This window comes from Heliangelus exortis, chromosome 12 (genome assembly GCF_036169615.1).
Source record: "Heliangelus exortis chromosome 12, bHelExo1.hap1, whole genome shotgun sequence".
In the NCBI taxonomy this organism is placed as follows: Eukaryota; Metazoa; Chordata; class Aves; order Apodiformes; family Trochilidae; genus Heliangelus; species Heliangelus exortis.
The window spans coordinates 15,786,337-15,802,771 of record NC_092433.1 but is presented as its reverse complement, the minus strand read 5'-3'; positions in this window follow the sequence as shown (position 1 = coordinate 15,802,771).

Here is a 16,435-nt window from a genome sequence, read left to right as displayed (position 1 = left end):
ATGTTCCCCTCCTCAGGTTCTCATGGAAATGATAACATAATGCAGAGGATCAGCATGAAATCTGTGACCTTTGGAAATATGTGCCTGAGACAGGAGCTGGGCTTGTGTCTGCATCAACTGTGTCCAATTAAGCTCTTAAGGCATGGCAAGGGAGATGGAAAATTACATGTTTTGTAAAAACAATGTGAACAATTTTTTCCTCTTGCTTCCAAACACAAGAGCTTCTGGTTGACCTGAAAATACCAGCTCTTCCCCCATGCTCTAGTTAGTGTCCTCTAGTAATAGTTGTAATTTTATACAGATTTTCCATGTTGCTGTTGTACACAAGCCTGAATTCATCATGTTTCTTCTGTTCTGTGTGTCCAGGCAAGCCTGCAGTGCCAGCTCCTCCAGTAATGTAAAACAATGTAATGCCACTCAAATGGAGAGGTACATTTACCTGCATTTTCTTTAGCTCCTTTCTCAGCAGATTTCAGTCTAAGGGAAGAGAAAATCCTTTCCAAGGTGACATGGCCAATTAATATGTGCACAACTCTCCCAGGGTGGTTTTTCTTGCTCCACACTCTGGAAAGAGACAACAAACAAGGCAGGAGAAATATCAGTTCAGTTACTGGGTGATATAATTTTGATTTTTCTTTTCTCCTCCTTTCTGGAGTACCAAAGTCAATCATGTTGTTCTAGTTCAAGCTGAAGTACAGGTATCTCTTTCTCTTGTGGTAAAAGTAGATCACTGCTTCCTTTTTTTTGCTGCTCTGTGTGTGAATGGTTCATTTATGCCATTTATTGCCCTCCCAGGTGGAAAGGAGAAGCATCTATGTGCACAGGTACTGTTTATCATGTAGAAAGCCAACAAAGAGTGGTCTGACCAAATAATTTGGAATTCAGGGAATTCATAGCAAAGAAATTTTGTGACAGCAACACCTAGAGTTCAGATGTTTCATTGCTTTACTCCAGATTCTGAAAATATTTTCCCCTGCTTTTAGAAAAGCAGGATGTTGCCATAAAGCATCCTGGGGTTTCAGGCCAGAACATTTTCAAAATAATTGGTATAAAGTCATATTGTCAGGGTAAAGCAACCTGGAGCCCAGCCTGTCTAGCTGTCAGGATTTTTTCCACCACATCTCACAATAAAATATGCAAACAGAGAAAACAGTTTAATGGCTTTTGGTTCAGCTCCATAATTCCTAAGAATCAGGGTTTTCAGTTGTTGCTTTGGGCTTTTTTTGGTTTAGTATTTGTCTTTGGAAATATTGGTCCGATCGAATCTGTTCTTAAATTAACCTCTGGATTATCAGGAAATAAAGTCCCAGAGTGACATCTGCAAAGTAAATAGTTCTGAATATTTATCCTTTATTCCTAATTTAACCTCTGGGTTATCAGGAAATAAAGTCCCAGGATGACATCTGCAAAGTAGATAGTTCTGAATAATTATCCTTTACATTGCTGTTTTCTCAGTCATGAGAGTTTGGAAGACTCCAACATGAGAAGTATCTGGTCCTCATTTGAAAGGACTCCATTCCTCCAAACACTGCAATTTGAAATTATTGATTTTCTTTTTCAATATCCAGCACACAAACTGAAAATAAATATTTACATTGAAAAACAAGATGAAAAGCATCAGATACTAACACTGCCAGCTGTATTTCTGCCACAGATGTGCATGTGCATGTCTTAGAGAGAAAGGGGCCGGGAAGGAAAGGGAAAGAAAGGATTTTTGAGTGTCAAATCTTGTCTTCTTAAGTATGAATGTGCATTTCTAGGGAAAAATTCTGAGGTAACATTGCTTAGCACTTCCAAAAGCTTTTGCTGTGGAGTGTGGTGCATCGCCTGGTTGGGGCAGGGGGTTTGTAGTACTTGAGGTCTCTGCATGAGTTAATCAGGACCAGCTTGTATAAGCCAAATGCAAAGCTGCTTGGCTGTGTCTAGTGCAGCCTCATCCTGAAATATTTTTCCCCTTTAATAATCAAACTATTTCTGTGAGAAGGAGCCTGGATGATAAGAAAGGGCTATACAAGTGCCACACGTATGGAGATTAAATGCATGGTGGTGCATGTCACAAAAGAGGCTGTGCAAAGGTTTGCAAAGGAAATCATCCCAGCAAAGGAGAAATCAACACTGCACATTTCCAGAAATTCAGGGTGCAGTAAAACCTTTTCACTTAAAACCAAGCTCGTTCTCATTTGGCAACACAATTTTGAAGCTGATGCTCGCCAAGAGGGAAGGGGGAGTGTGTAGGAAAGGGGAGATTTTTTTTGTGTGCCCATGATCATTTGGTCAATGAGGTTGCAGGGATTTAGGGCATGGATGTTCCCACTGGCATGACACTGGTGGCTGGTTGGTGTCCTTGGGCCACAGATATTTGGTCCTAGTGTTGATGTCCAATATGTCCAGCTATTGAGACAGATGGTGAGCAGCAAAATATTTCTGAACTTTTGGAAATAGAACCCCCTGGAGCCCAACGAGGGAGATAACTGGAATTGGAAAATAATGTAATAGAATATCTTATTTTTCACAAAAGACTTTAAGGCTGGGAAGACTGCCATTTCTGAATGGGATTTTTGGCTGACTTCCCCATATTCTGCACAGCTTTACAGTGACCTGCCATTTACACCCCTTTCCTCTTTTAGAGTGAAGCAGAGGTTTGTAGTCCATTTTATGAACATTTATAAACACACATTCAGGAAACAACAGTAAGTGATAGTGAATTTGTAGGGTCATTTAAAAAAAAACAAAACACACAAAAAAACCAACCAACCAACCAAAAACAAAACAAAGAAGAAGCACCAAACCCAGATTTTAGCTCAGTCTTTCTGCAGCAAAGGACAGAAATAAGTCTGTGTATTACTAGTAGAGTGAATATTCATTTTTCCTGGAAAATTCTTGGGGAAAAAATAATGGCATTTTAATATATTTTCTTATTTTGTAAGGAACAGCTTTTTGGAAGGATTAATGTCTTTTTTTTTTTTTTTTTTTTTTTTTAAGGGAAGGCTACACCTTCCGTCCCACCCCCTAAAGAATGTAATTGCAGTGCTACTGGGAGAAGCTGAACTGCTTTCAGGCTTTTTTCCATAAAAATAACTTTTCCATTTTCAGTGTTAAAAATCCCCTTTCAGGTAAATTCTTTCCTGAAAGAAGAGGCCAGGTCTTTGTCCTCTGAGGAGTGAATAATAGAGACCAAATCATTGCTCATATAATTTTTGCTTGTTTCAGCTTCATGAAATTCTGTAGTCAGGCAGGATGGAAAGGGAGCTCCAAGGAAAACAATTATGACAAACAGAAACAATGGGCTTGATCCACTTGGCAGGGACATTTGCTGAGCTCCATCCAGGGATACTGCTAAGGGGAGGATGAGGATAAGTAGCACCAATGACCATGTACAAAATATATTTACCAGTTCTGCTTCCAAGACAAAGCCTGAACAAAGCATTCTAGCTAATTTCTATGGTTTGTATTTTCTGAATTCAGTTTGGGCACTGTTTTAATACTGAATTTTGGGTGAACTCTCCAGGACAGTGTAATTCATCCCAACGTAGCAAAATTCTGCAGTGCAGTGGATGGTTCCTAAATGGTGTTTGCAATGAAATGAGTTTAGAATGAGGAAATGAGGAAAATGTGTCATTTTATTGGAGTAGTTCTAGTTGCACTCCAACAAAAACACCTTATACTTTGTAGAAGGCTATGAAACTCTCCACTCTGAACAAATGTTTAAATACTATTTCTCTGGAGTGTTAATTTGTTATGATTCTCTTCGGAATAGACTTCCCTGAGACTGAGAATGCTGCTTGGGGGGGTAGCATGGGTCACAAAGCTGGTTTTGGATGGTGGTTTGGAAAGCCATAGAGAGCAGGAAAAGGAAGGATGGGCTGTCCACAGATCCATTTGTGGACCAAATGGATGAGAGAACTGGGCATCAGGTCAGAGACTGTGTTCAGGACATCTTTCCTCTCAGTATGGCTCCTGTGGCTGTACTGACATCTCAGACCCATTACTGAATTTCTCAGTGCAGTATGGGAAGAGCAGAACCTTCTCCTAATTAAAATGATGAAGTAAGGATTCCGTAATTATTCACTCCATACATGCTTCAGATCTCCAGGAGATGTCTGTGATTGCCCTCAAGGAATGATGCTGATGATCCAAGAGTTTAGCAGAGGTCTCAGAGACTGTTTGGCAGCTTTGGGACTGTGCTAATGATAATTGGCCTTGCCTCTCAGGAGGGTTTCTAGCACTGGGCACTTTGGTGACACATTTTTGGCACTAGGCTCAGGATCTCTCTTGGTGTGTTTTTATGAAAGGTAAAAAAGGTTTTATGCTTACCTTTCATAAGGCTAGGGGGCTGGGGGATTTTCATCTTGGACTTCAGTGGTGTTTTTTAAGGTTTAGAGACTTTTTTTTTTTTTTTTTTCAGTCTACTATAGTCAAATAGTTTAGTTTACTGTAGTAAAATATAAGCTTACACATACCTGAGATGTTATTATACATATGAGCTACATTTAAGCAGACTGACACCTCCTACATCCTGAATATTAAAATTTTATCTAGGGCTCACAGACAGACATTTCACTGAACCCTCTTGCTATTTGTAGCTGTGAAGGGGCACTGACTTGCCAGATGCTTTTTAAATAAAAGATATAGTTTATAAAATCCCTGCTTTATGGTCAAGGTGCCAGCAGGCCAAATAGATTTTGAGTTTAATTGTAATGATTATTAGCTATTCGTGCTACCTACTGTAATGGACATAATGCTTTGCATTAAAGATTATTCTCATTCCAGTGCAGAGGGATTTGCATGTGTATGGAAACTTCCAGTAACAGTTAATATGCAATTGTAGAAATCCCTCTGCATAGGGAGGAGATTCTGAGCCTTCACCATCTGGTCTGTCCTCTAATGATGAATCCAGCATCACAATATTCACAATCCACTTCTTTAACAAGTGAGGGATATGTCATTCAAATGCAGGTCTACAATCTATTTTTTCATAGAGAAACGTGCATCTTCTTGTTTATTGAGAGACAGACACCCTCAGCAGCACTGAGAGCTGTTATTTTTCCTCGGTGCTTTGATCCAAGAAGGCCCAAGAACAAATGAGGCAACTGAAATTTCCAGATTTAAGCTTGGTGTCTCTGAAAACCAGAGTATGAATATTCACCAGGCTGTGTGCTTAAGAGTGTTACGAGCAGGGCTCTGTTAATGATGTGTGTTTTGATCTGATGCTGTCAGCCTCATTTCCTCACAGAATTATAGAAACTTCTCTGTTTCACTGTGATTCTGATGGTAATATAAACCAAAATGAAATGTGAAGAAAGAGGAGATTTTTTCAGCTTCTGAAACCTTACAGCCTCATAGTACTACCTGGTGCCATGCGAGGAGCTAAGCAGCATCGTTGAAGTGCCTGCAACTCTAACATACAGTGACAGAAATGCTTAAATATGTATGCACGTGTCAGAAAGAACTAATTTCATTTTTATTTCTCACTTGGGTTTTTATCAAGGGTGGCAAAATTGTCAGGAAGGAATAATAGTGAAAAATCAAGCTACAGCAGACGCAGATGTTTGTGCAGCTCTCCCAGAGGTATAGCTGCTCTCCTTCTCCACCATGAGACAGCACTGCACCAATGTGTGATTGCTGAGAGATGGAAGTATATTTTTAATGTGTTCATAGCTGTCTGGAGGGTGTTATCTGTCATGCTGACAGAGACAGAGTGATCTACCCAAGCTGCAGTGAGCACCTTTCAAATCACATCAGTCCTGTCCTACATAGCAATGTAGCATTTAGAATAAATCTGGTGCTGTTCCTCCCCCCTTGCACTCAGTTTAAGAAATTTGGAGATGAGAAATGGAGAGTAGGTGGCTCTGAGTTGCTTTAAACTTCCTGTTTGCTGGAGACACTCTGGGTCCCCACTGAACTTTGCTGAAAGGCAGAGCAGCACACTGGGCTCTCAGGAGCATCATTTCAGGCTGGAGCAGGGGGGGTAGAAGATGTAGATGGCATATTGCACGCATGGAAGGTACTATTTCTTCTTTTTTTACCTTCCTTTCTTTGCCCCATCTGTTCATCTTCAGAATTCAGAGGAAGAAAAAGTCACCTTGTCCCCTCTGGGAATGTAGTGATTGATTCCCAGAGACTTCACACAGGACTACGGGGAAGCAAAAGCAGTCGGATGCCCCTAGAGCTGCTCAGGTAAGAGCTCTGCACCCAAAGATGTCCAATACACCTCTTAATTCCCACCTCACTGTTTGTTGGATACAGAGAGCCACCCTGCTGTTTGTCTAGCTTGGAGATTAAGTATTCAAGCTAAGAATTTCCTGAGAGTGCTGGGGGATTTAGATGCACCCTTTACATTAATTTTAATGGACAACACGTCTAATTTACCTGTTGTGCTTGGGAAAGTCTCAGCCTGAGGTTTTATTTATTATTTATTGAATATTCCCTGAGTAAACAGAACTTATTAGCACAAAGATGATCTGGCAGGAAGAATGGTCTTAAGAAGTACCCTATTATTCATGCAATTGCACTGTGTATCTGATTCCTTTTATTATTGTTTGTATTACTGTAGCACCTTGAGCTCCACAACAGAGATGAAGGTCTCACCATTTCAGCTGCTGTTTGAACACACATTAGGAGCCAAACCCCATCCTGACAGTTTCTAATTTAAATGGATAAGGCAAAACAAATTGACAGAAATGAGAAAGAAAATGGGTGTTTGCCCAAGGTCATATAGTGGATTGTCAGTAGAAGCAGACATAAAAAACAGGTATCTTGAACCTTTTGGCCATTTAGACCCCATTGATCCCCTTCTTCCTCAAAAAGCACAGTACAATGGGTTAATTCGTGCTCTCTGATACTTATCTGATGGTTTTCACCAGTTCTAGCAAAATTATTCTTCTATTTGCCTCCTCAGTAGACTTGTTTCCAACCTATCAGTTTCATTTTGACAGACCTAACATTGCAGGGGAAGAAATATATATATGTTCACAACACAAAACTCCCATGTTATTGGATTTCCTTGACTGGACCCAAGGAAACACAGTGCAGCCTGATGCTTTTATAAATCATAAATCTTTAGCAACCTCTGCAAAGAACCAAAGAATGAAAGCAAGCAAAGAATACAGCATAACAAATATGAAAATTCCATACAGTGTGGGTCTAGTTAGCAGTTTAATTGCTTCATTTTCACTTGTGGTGCTGATTCAATGAGAGTAAGTGACATCTCTTCTTTCCTCATAAAACTGTGGTCATTCTCAGATCATCCCTGTACAAACAATATTGTCCTCCATCAGGCAACAGAACTCTGGGGGGAGACACCATTAACTGAGGCAGGAGGAATTGTTCCCTGTGTTCTCTTATGGGCAGTCAGGAAAGAAAAATTTTCATTCCTGAGGCTCTTGCCTACTGGTTCCTACCAAGAGAGTCTTAACCTCTTTATGACTATGTGGATATATGCTGTATGTCAAGGTTTACTGCACCTCTGGTGCTCTGTGCAGAATATTTGCAGTGCCAGGTTGTTGGCCTCCTTTTGCCAATGGAGCCCTGCTGAGGACAGGGACACTTGTCTTGCCTCACCCTGCCTCTCCCAGCCCTGCTGGATGCAGGCTTCATTCCTTCCCCGTGCAGCTGAGTGATGGAGCAATTTGTCACATCCCCCTGGCACAGAGGAGGTCATGAGCTGGCCACACCTGCAAACACAGCTTGGGTAAGGAGCAGAGCCAAAAGGGAGGCTTGGTGCAGCTCAGTGTGCAGGAACTTTTGCCTCATTTGCTTGTATTTATTCCTTCTTCTGCATTCAACAGTGGAAATGTGACTGTTTTAACACAGGGACATTTGTTAGGATGGCTGGAGAGTCAATTGGCTGATGTCACCACGTGGGTCAGAAGCACCTCTCGTGTAAGGATGAGTGTTCTCTTCTCTACAACACCCCTGTATAAATAGGGTTTGCATATGGGCTTTTGCCTACTCACTGAATAATATACCCCAGGAAATAGAGATGATATAACCCCTCTCAATAGATTCTGATTTGACATTAGTATGAGAATTTCCTGTGAGCTCTGTTTAAGCCTTTCTCATGATCACAAAGGAAATCTATACTCAGGACAAGCTGTGTGTTACCTTCAAAGTCCAACACCGTGGCCTTTAACCCATCCTGTAGCTAAAGGGCTGAATGGCAATTAGAAAGGACATGCTCAAAGCCCTGAAAAACCACTGAGATTTCAGGGCTTTGTTGTGCTTTCTCATTTTAACCATCAGGAATCCTGAATTACTGCCTGTTGGAGGGAACAAATGTGATTCTTTTCACCTCCTCATGCCAGAGACATGTGCACATCAACACTTTCATTGTTTTGTGTTGCCTCATCTGCAGATTTTGGCTGGATGGTTGAACATGTAATCCTTGGCATAGCTTGGCTACAAATAGGTGTTTTCATTTATGTGTGCTAAAGTAAGATTTGATACCTAGAATTATTTTGCTCTGTACACACTTCCCAATATGTCCTTCAGTTTTATTATGAAATCATCTAAAGACACTGCACGACCTTGTTTACTTTTGCTGTAAGCATGTTGCACCTCTAAAGGGGTGAGAGGGGTGAGATGCAGTTCTTCTGTCTTGGGTGTTTATTCTGGGAAGACAATACTTCATTTCAGTTTCTTTTACATTTAAAACAGGGAGATGATTTAGAAAAAGATTGTTTATACATCATTGTGGAGTCATGTGGACTGAGGAGCTGGATAGAAAAGCTGAAAGAGAAGGCAGGGGGGAAAAAAGTTGCTGGAGGAAAAGGCAGCTTCAAGAGGCAAAGGCACAGGCTCTTCCAGCCCCCAGCAATGAACATAACCCTGCTAAATCATTTCTGAATGTTTTTTAGCTGAGGGTGAGAGCATTTGAGCTGGTTTTTAGTGTCTCTGCCCTGCAAGACAGACAAGAGTATAAGGTGCTTTTCCTTTTCCTGAGGACACTGGGAAATCTCTGTGCTGCACTGCAAAAACTTAGTCATATATTTCCCAAGATCAGTCTCTGAGATCTCATTAAAGTCATTCTTTCCCAGGTCTCCACCCCATTTTCTATCAAATAGTTATTCCTTGAATTGAACGATTAATAAGTAATGGCCAGATCTGTACTGATCTTGTAGCACTCTGTAAACTTTTAAAGATGATTTCAATATATATTTCAGCAGGCCCATCTGGGAGAAGTTTTAGCCCTGCACAGAGACAGCCTTTTGATTTGAGCAGAGCCTCATTAGCAGGTGGTTAATTCAGGTCACCAATAGCAGGCAGGAAAAGGAACTGAAGCAGGTAATAATAGATCTAATCAGCTGAAGCTGATGTGAACCTTTTGCAAGACAATTGGTGGGGGAAGTATGAATCTTTCCCCTACCAATCCCAGAAATTTGACAGAGCTCCAAGTGTGGCTCCCACCCTACTCTCCAACTTGCCCTCCAGCCTATGGCTCAGAAGCAGCCCAGCTCTGCTGCAGAAAAGCAGCCCCTAATTTTTAAACTCCAAGGATGGTTTATATTGCTTATCCCAGCCATCCAGAATAAGTTTTCATTCCTTTGGGAATATTTTCATATGTGGCTGAAGCCCACAATACCTGCCAGAAAAAGCTGAATCCCACTCTGGGTCAGTCTTGGGGACACTGAGGAAGGAAAACTGAGCCAAAGAATCCTGTGGGCAGCTACTGCCTCACCAGCCTTTCTGCTCAGATTTACACAGGGAAAGATGCAAAATAATGACATTATCACCTATTCTCAACTTCTTTTTCTCCAAAAAACATCTCAGTGAACTGGGAACACTCAGTGTGAGGAGCAGTTTTTTCCCCACTGTCAGTTTTTTGGCTGTCCCCAAGGAAGCACCCATGTCTCAGGGACAGTATCTCTCCCTTGGTAAGAGAATAATGTTCAGTCTCATTTCTCTCCTATGCCATGCAGGAAGCAAGAGCAGGATTTGACTCAGATAAAAGACTCATGACCCTTGTAAAAGCAGGAAACCACGCTCTCTTTCAGAGCTACAGAAGGGTGGATAAAGTGCACATCAATACACCAGGTCCATGTATTTCACTATTTCTGTCTGACTTACAAATCACTTTTCAGGTAGTCTCAGCACTCTGGTAGAGGGCAAAAATCACAGTAGGGTTGTAGAAGCCACCAATTACAAGACCTCTCTGAACTCCTGTGAGGAAAAACCTCCTTCTTATAAAATGTGCATGCTCAGGGTGCCCTGGGTGGAAATCCTGCCTCACACAGGAGGCAAAATATTTCTGTGTTTGAATGCTTGTTTTGGAGACTGTGTGTACAAGGGATCACAATCCCCAGACACTCTGTAACCTGTAAAGTCACTTGTCCTGGTTTGTGTGTGCATGTGTTTGCTGGTTCTGTCTTTTAAATGAAACAGAGAGGTGTCTGTGCTTAATTCAAGTATCACATCAAACCTGACAGCAGGAGGCACATTTCAGTGATAAAGGATCCAAAATAAATGGAGTTCCAGGGAGAATAAACTGGGATTCAGGTAGGAGTAGAACAAGGCTCACTGCTGAGACAGCTGGCCCACAGCAAAAGTCATGGAAGCAGAGCTCTTCCCCTACCATGTACAAGATCCTTCCTCCCACCTATTGAGTCCATTTTTGTTCACATTATATCTGGTTTTGTCCTATATTTTTTTTTGCTTTTTCTAAAGCCCTGCCAGAAAAAATAGTCACAATTTTATAAGGGAAAGCAATGTATGACAATTCTATTCCAACTGTTATCTCCTAAAATAAATGAGAAAAATTTCCCTCCCTCCTGCCACACAGCAACTTCCATACTGTTACTAACAGCAGACAAGGTCCATAAATCATTCCTAAATTGCCTATCAGGCCACAGTTGGGCTTTTATCTACAAAACGAAGTAGGGCAAATATATAAGGTCTATAAAGTTTAAGGATGTACTATTTACCATTGGTAATTAAAAGGCAAGTGCTCTGCTGTAGGCACGTTGGTACAGTGGACTCCAAGCTGACATAAATGGGTCACAATGAGGCAAATCCCATTAATTTTAGCTGAAGATTTATTCCTCACACATCTGACTGTGCTACTGAAAGATGAGGTGGTGCTTTCCATACCCCCCAAATTGATTTCAGTGGGACTCTTTGAGTTGCAAGGTACTACTCAGCTTGAATAGGGATGGTTCTAGTCAGCCTTTGGTGTGCAATAGATTTTTTTATTTTAAAGCCCATAAAAACAGACATTTCCTTTACATACTTGTTTCAAGGACTGCAACGTAAGGAGCTGTAACTCTTCACATCATTTGTCTTCCTCTTCTGCTAATTGTAATGACAACAGAGAAACAGTCCCAGTCATGGAATTAACTGGTGCAACTGGCTTCCTCAGGCATTTAGATCAGTGAAGGGGTTAAGACAATGGAGTGATCCCTGTTCCTTCCTGGGACACAGAGCATGCTAATGTCAGATTTCTGGAGTCACACTACTCTGTCAGCTCTCTCCCTGTCAGGCAGGTGGTGAGTGAAAAGTTATTCAAGGATGATGTTATGTACTCTTCATGAATTATGCATCTTAAACAAACTTACATGATCTGAAGCACTCAAGTGGAAGCCTTTTAGCTAGAAGCAGGCCACTGGAGAGCTTAGCTACAGATCTCCAATGATGGTTTAAAATATCTCACTGTAGTATGTCTGCTCTCACTCCCTCTTTGACTTGGTGGCCCGTGCCTTGCTTCATTTGCTTGCTGCAGCTGCTATGGAGCTTCTGAAATCCCTGTAGGAAAGGCCTGTCTTAAAGCATCTTTAATGGTTAAAAAGCCTGTGCTTCTTCGTGCTGGGGCTTTGTCTTTTGATGGGCTTGGGGGGGAGGAGCTGCCTTGGTTTTGTTTTGTTTTGAAAGAGGGAGAGGAGAGATGGAAATTCTGCCAAGGTCACTGTTGTTTTTCCCTTTCATGAAAAGGTAATGAATGTTGTTTTAATATTTGCTTTCAGTGAAAGGGAATCTTGCTGTGTCTTCATTGCAGCTAAGAGCTGGTTGAGGAAACACATCAGTCACTGTGTCACCTCATCAGCCAGTGACAATATTACCTGGCATTAATTAATTGTGCTCTCCTCAGAATGCATTACTTGAGCATTTCATTTCTGACCCTCTCATGATGTTAATCTGGTGGGAAAAGGAGTGGACTCCCTGCTTTTGCCCTACAGATGGTGGATCTTCAGCACCCTAAGTTCCTCAAGCAGAGAGAAAAAAATTACTTTTATTTATTTAATTTAACTTTATTAAATCATGCTGAAAGAAGGCTGCATCCTCTAGACACTGAGCTGTGGTTTCATTATGGATACACTGCCAAATCTACATTGGATAGAGCTTGACTGCATTAAAAGGTCCCTCAGCCTGATATAAGGCATTTCATACAAAGCAGAACTGATTTTGGGAGCATCAGTCTCTTGGGATGGAGGCTGTGTTGGCAGTGATAATGTTACAGCTGACTTCTCCTTTGCTCCTGAGCTACTTCTTTGCCCCTCTGTGCCATGAACAGCAACACTTACTAACCAAGGACACTTTTCTACCCAGTCTTGTCCTGATCCTACACAGCCACAGGCAAGGGGAAATTTACTACTCGTTTCTCTGAGGTAGGAGCAAGCCCATACTCATTGCCCCTGTAGTGCCAATGTTACAGCTGCTGCCTCCAAAAGAAACCTGAAATGGGCTCCACATCCTTCTTACATGGTGGTGATGGGTACTGGATGTGACCAAGCCCAAGCAGCCAACTCCCCCTGCCCCTTACCAATCACCTCCTGACCAGCTTTTTGTTATTTAAGGGCTGAAAAGGGCCACAGTTACCTTCCCACTACCATCAGGTGTGTGTCTTCTGGCCTGGTGTCTGTGTCTCTCTGCTTCTGCCTTCTGTCCCTTCTTCCTACATGATGGAGCAAGAGACAAGCTCGAGAGATGCAAGTTCTGATGTAAAAGGTGAGATTTTAATTTGTTTTTATAGCACTGTAATTGAAGTTGCTTGGTCGTGGGCAATCAATAACCATTGAGATGTCTTAGTTGTGGGGCCAGGAGGGAGGAAAACCTGTAAGGTGGGGATAGGAGGCTTTGTGCAAACACCATTGTCTCTTCATGGGCATAGTTACATTGTTCAGAATAATTCTTTTCTTGTATCAGTACATTTAGGGAACTGATATTACTAGGTCAAACTATTCTGTAGACTTCTGAAGTGGCATAATGTTCATCTTGACAAGCATTTTGTGACCAAATTTTTCGTGGGGTAGTTTGAAACTAACATAGAGCTTAAAAAAAAATTCTCTTTCCAGCTGGTGTGAATACTTCTTTGTGAAACCATGGGGGGAAAATAATCTATTTTCTTTAATGGCTTGTAACAAGGTGGGGTAATGGAGCCTTTCCACACTTCATGCTATGTCAGAGATTCAGTCTTTATAAATCTGCCAAAAAAGCAAGAAGGAAGAAAAGAAAATCTGAGATGCTTCTGGGCAAAAATAAAAAACGCCTTTGTTAAAGTTGCTAAACAGAAAAAACCATGTTGTTAGAACTTGGAAAATAGTGTAATTCTTGTATATTTACTTGTGGAGACTTAATGTGGTAATGTGCCCCATACCAGGTCTTCAGGGGGAATAAGTAAGGCTTGTCAACACCTATTGGAAAAGTTTGCATTTGGAAAACCTGGAAAAGACTCTGAGAATTGTGTGTGACTTTCTGGCTTCTGTATCCCACACCTGAGTGTTTGGATCAACCTGAGGGGCCAGTTAGGTGGAGTGGGGCAGGTGAAGCAAGGTCTGAGTCCTGCAAGGTGGGCTCTGTTTAGGTGATGAGTTTCAAAGGATGTTGCAACAGCTGAGCTGTTTTAAGGTCCTTGAGAAACAAAAGTTTTGGAAAACAAAAGCATTTCTTCCAGTGCAAGGTTGCTGGATTGGATTTTTGTGCTTTCTCCTTCCTCCTCATGGTGACATAGTAACCAAATGATGAAGGCTGCACTGCAAATCTCACACCTATTATGAAAACCACATCTCACTCCTTGCCTTTGCAGAGATTAACGTAGCTATTTTTGTCTTTAGATTTTGCAGTCATACAAAATATTTTCTCTTCAGGTAAAGATTTATTGGAGTCAAGATTCTTGTGGGTGGCACCTTAACTATGATGGGGCTGGCTGCATTTCTGGTGTAACCAGGTTTTTGGTCACTGCAGTTTTGATTGAAGGCCACAACATTTCTTTAATTGTTTATGGTGAGTGTGCTGAGTGGCTGAGGAATCCTTTCACTAACTTAGCTATGTATCCAGCCTTTTTGCAAATATATTTTTGGGAACACACCTTAATGTGAAATTTCAACAGTCTATTACTGAGAGAATTGAGATTACCAGAATTTAGATGCTCCATTTTCCTCCACATTTCTCAAACCAATCTGAGACAGTCTAGCGAGCCAAGCAACAGCTTAATTGCTGATGTTTCCTCAAGAGAAGAGCTCATTTTATTGAGTGTAAATGTTTTTTCAAACCACAGAAGAACAAACAAAGGAGCTCAGTTTGACCCTGCAAGATGCCCCTTAAACCAGGACTTGGATCAGAGTTGTCCCCAGGGAGCTCCTTCAGCACTGGAAAATCTCCTCCCTGGCACACAGCTGGGCTCTGCCAGACCCCCACCAGAGCAGCTCTCAGGGGCTCTTTCCAGCACTTCCCTCACCCTTCCTGCCATTTCTGGGCATTCCCATCCTCAGAAAAGACATGAAATCTATAAAAACTCTACAAACCAAACCAGTCTGTGCCTGTGAGAAAACTCCGGAGGAGTGCTGAGAATGGATTTGGAAAAAAAAAAAATATCTGTTTTTCTCAAATTTAGTTGTAAAAATACAGATTAGAAATTTGGACAGCAACTACTGCATTATTTAAGAGTGCCAGTAATCTGCCAAGTCCTTGTCTTCTTTGAGCCCAACCAGCTACCCAGATTACTGCCTAAACTTCTTACTTGGAGAAAAAAGAGAGGCAGAAATGGCAGTGTTTGTCTCTGAGTGTAAATTGGCTGCTATTTCCCTGACTTCCCCACTGCTCACACTTGTTCTGCTCTGATGTTTTGCCTTGGAAGTTGTCCATATCTGCTTAGCCCTGGACACTTGTTGTTAAAAGGTTAAAGTCATTTCTCCAGCTGCACTTTGGCAAATTCTGTCTGGGGACTGGAGGAGGAGGCAGATTGTGGCCAGAGCCCCTGGGGGGAAGTTTGCATCCAGGTGAAAGGCTCAGAAACTGATGGCTTTGGTGAGACCCAAATTTGAGCTTTCAGCTGAGCACATCATGTTCATTCCTGTTTCACACTGGTCTTTTTTCCAGCCAGTTAAAGTGTCCAGAAAGCCAACCTATAACTAACTCATTACAGTAAATAAAGGGAAATTTTAATTATATAATGAAATTAAGTCTCCATCCCTGGATACTGGGCTAATCAGTGTCTCTGTTCCTCCTGTCTCCCTTGCCCATTACTGAGAGTAAGCCTGCAATATTATTTTGAGTATTTAATTGGGGATTTTCTTTCAGATAAAATTCTAACTTTAAAACAGCTGTTTAGTTTTTGCGTGGTAAGTAAAAAAAAAAATTAAAAAATGCATCCATGAGACAAAAATATTATCCTTCATTATCACAAAAAGGTTCAATTTTTAATATATGTAATGTTCTTGATCTAACTCAGTCAAATCATTCCAAAATATCTTTTCAAACCAACAAGCTGAAGTGCATTAAATCTCTGCAAATATAATCTTATGCAGACTTAGACTGAATTTAATTGAGCTTACCTTCAATTTACTTTGGAAACAAAAATCAAATTATTCCTCTTTTAGACATGAATAACCGTGCCTACAAAATGGTAAATATGATTCAACAAATTCATTTTACCCCTGTGTCTGGTTTCATTTTAGATACACTTTGCTATGTAGACAAGTTCTACACCAAGGTAAATTTGGAATAAAACAAAAGTAACCCTAGGATTACAAGATTCAGCAGGACAAATGCAGAGCTGACCTGAGCAAGTGTTGGCTCTTGCATGGACCAAGAGTTTTCTCTGGGTGACCTTTAAAAATCCCTTCCTCTCCAAATTACTGATATGCACCAGTGTAACTGAACATCCTGTGTTAGTTGTCCTCACTGTCAACTTACTTCAGAGCTTAATTTTTATAATGGGGTTCTTTAAATGTTTAAATAGAAGTACTGTTGTATTTTTCAAGCTTTTGGTTTTGTTTTTTTTATTATATTGGTAGGAAATAGATAATTATGTGGCTATAGTCAGTCAGATGATAGTATCTCAGCAAGGTTTTTAAGCCCTAAATTTTTTTGTGAATTTAAGCAAACTTAAACTGTCAGAATAAATCTGCTTCATTATGTATAGGGATAACACTAAGGCCTTAACTTTTTTGGCATATACAAACAAAGCTGGAAAAATGCACTGATAAGAAGTTTAAAATGCTTTGGA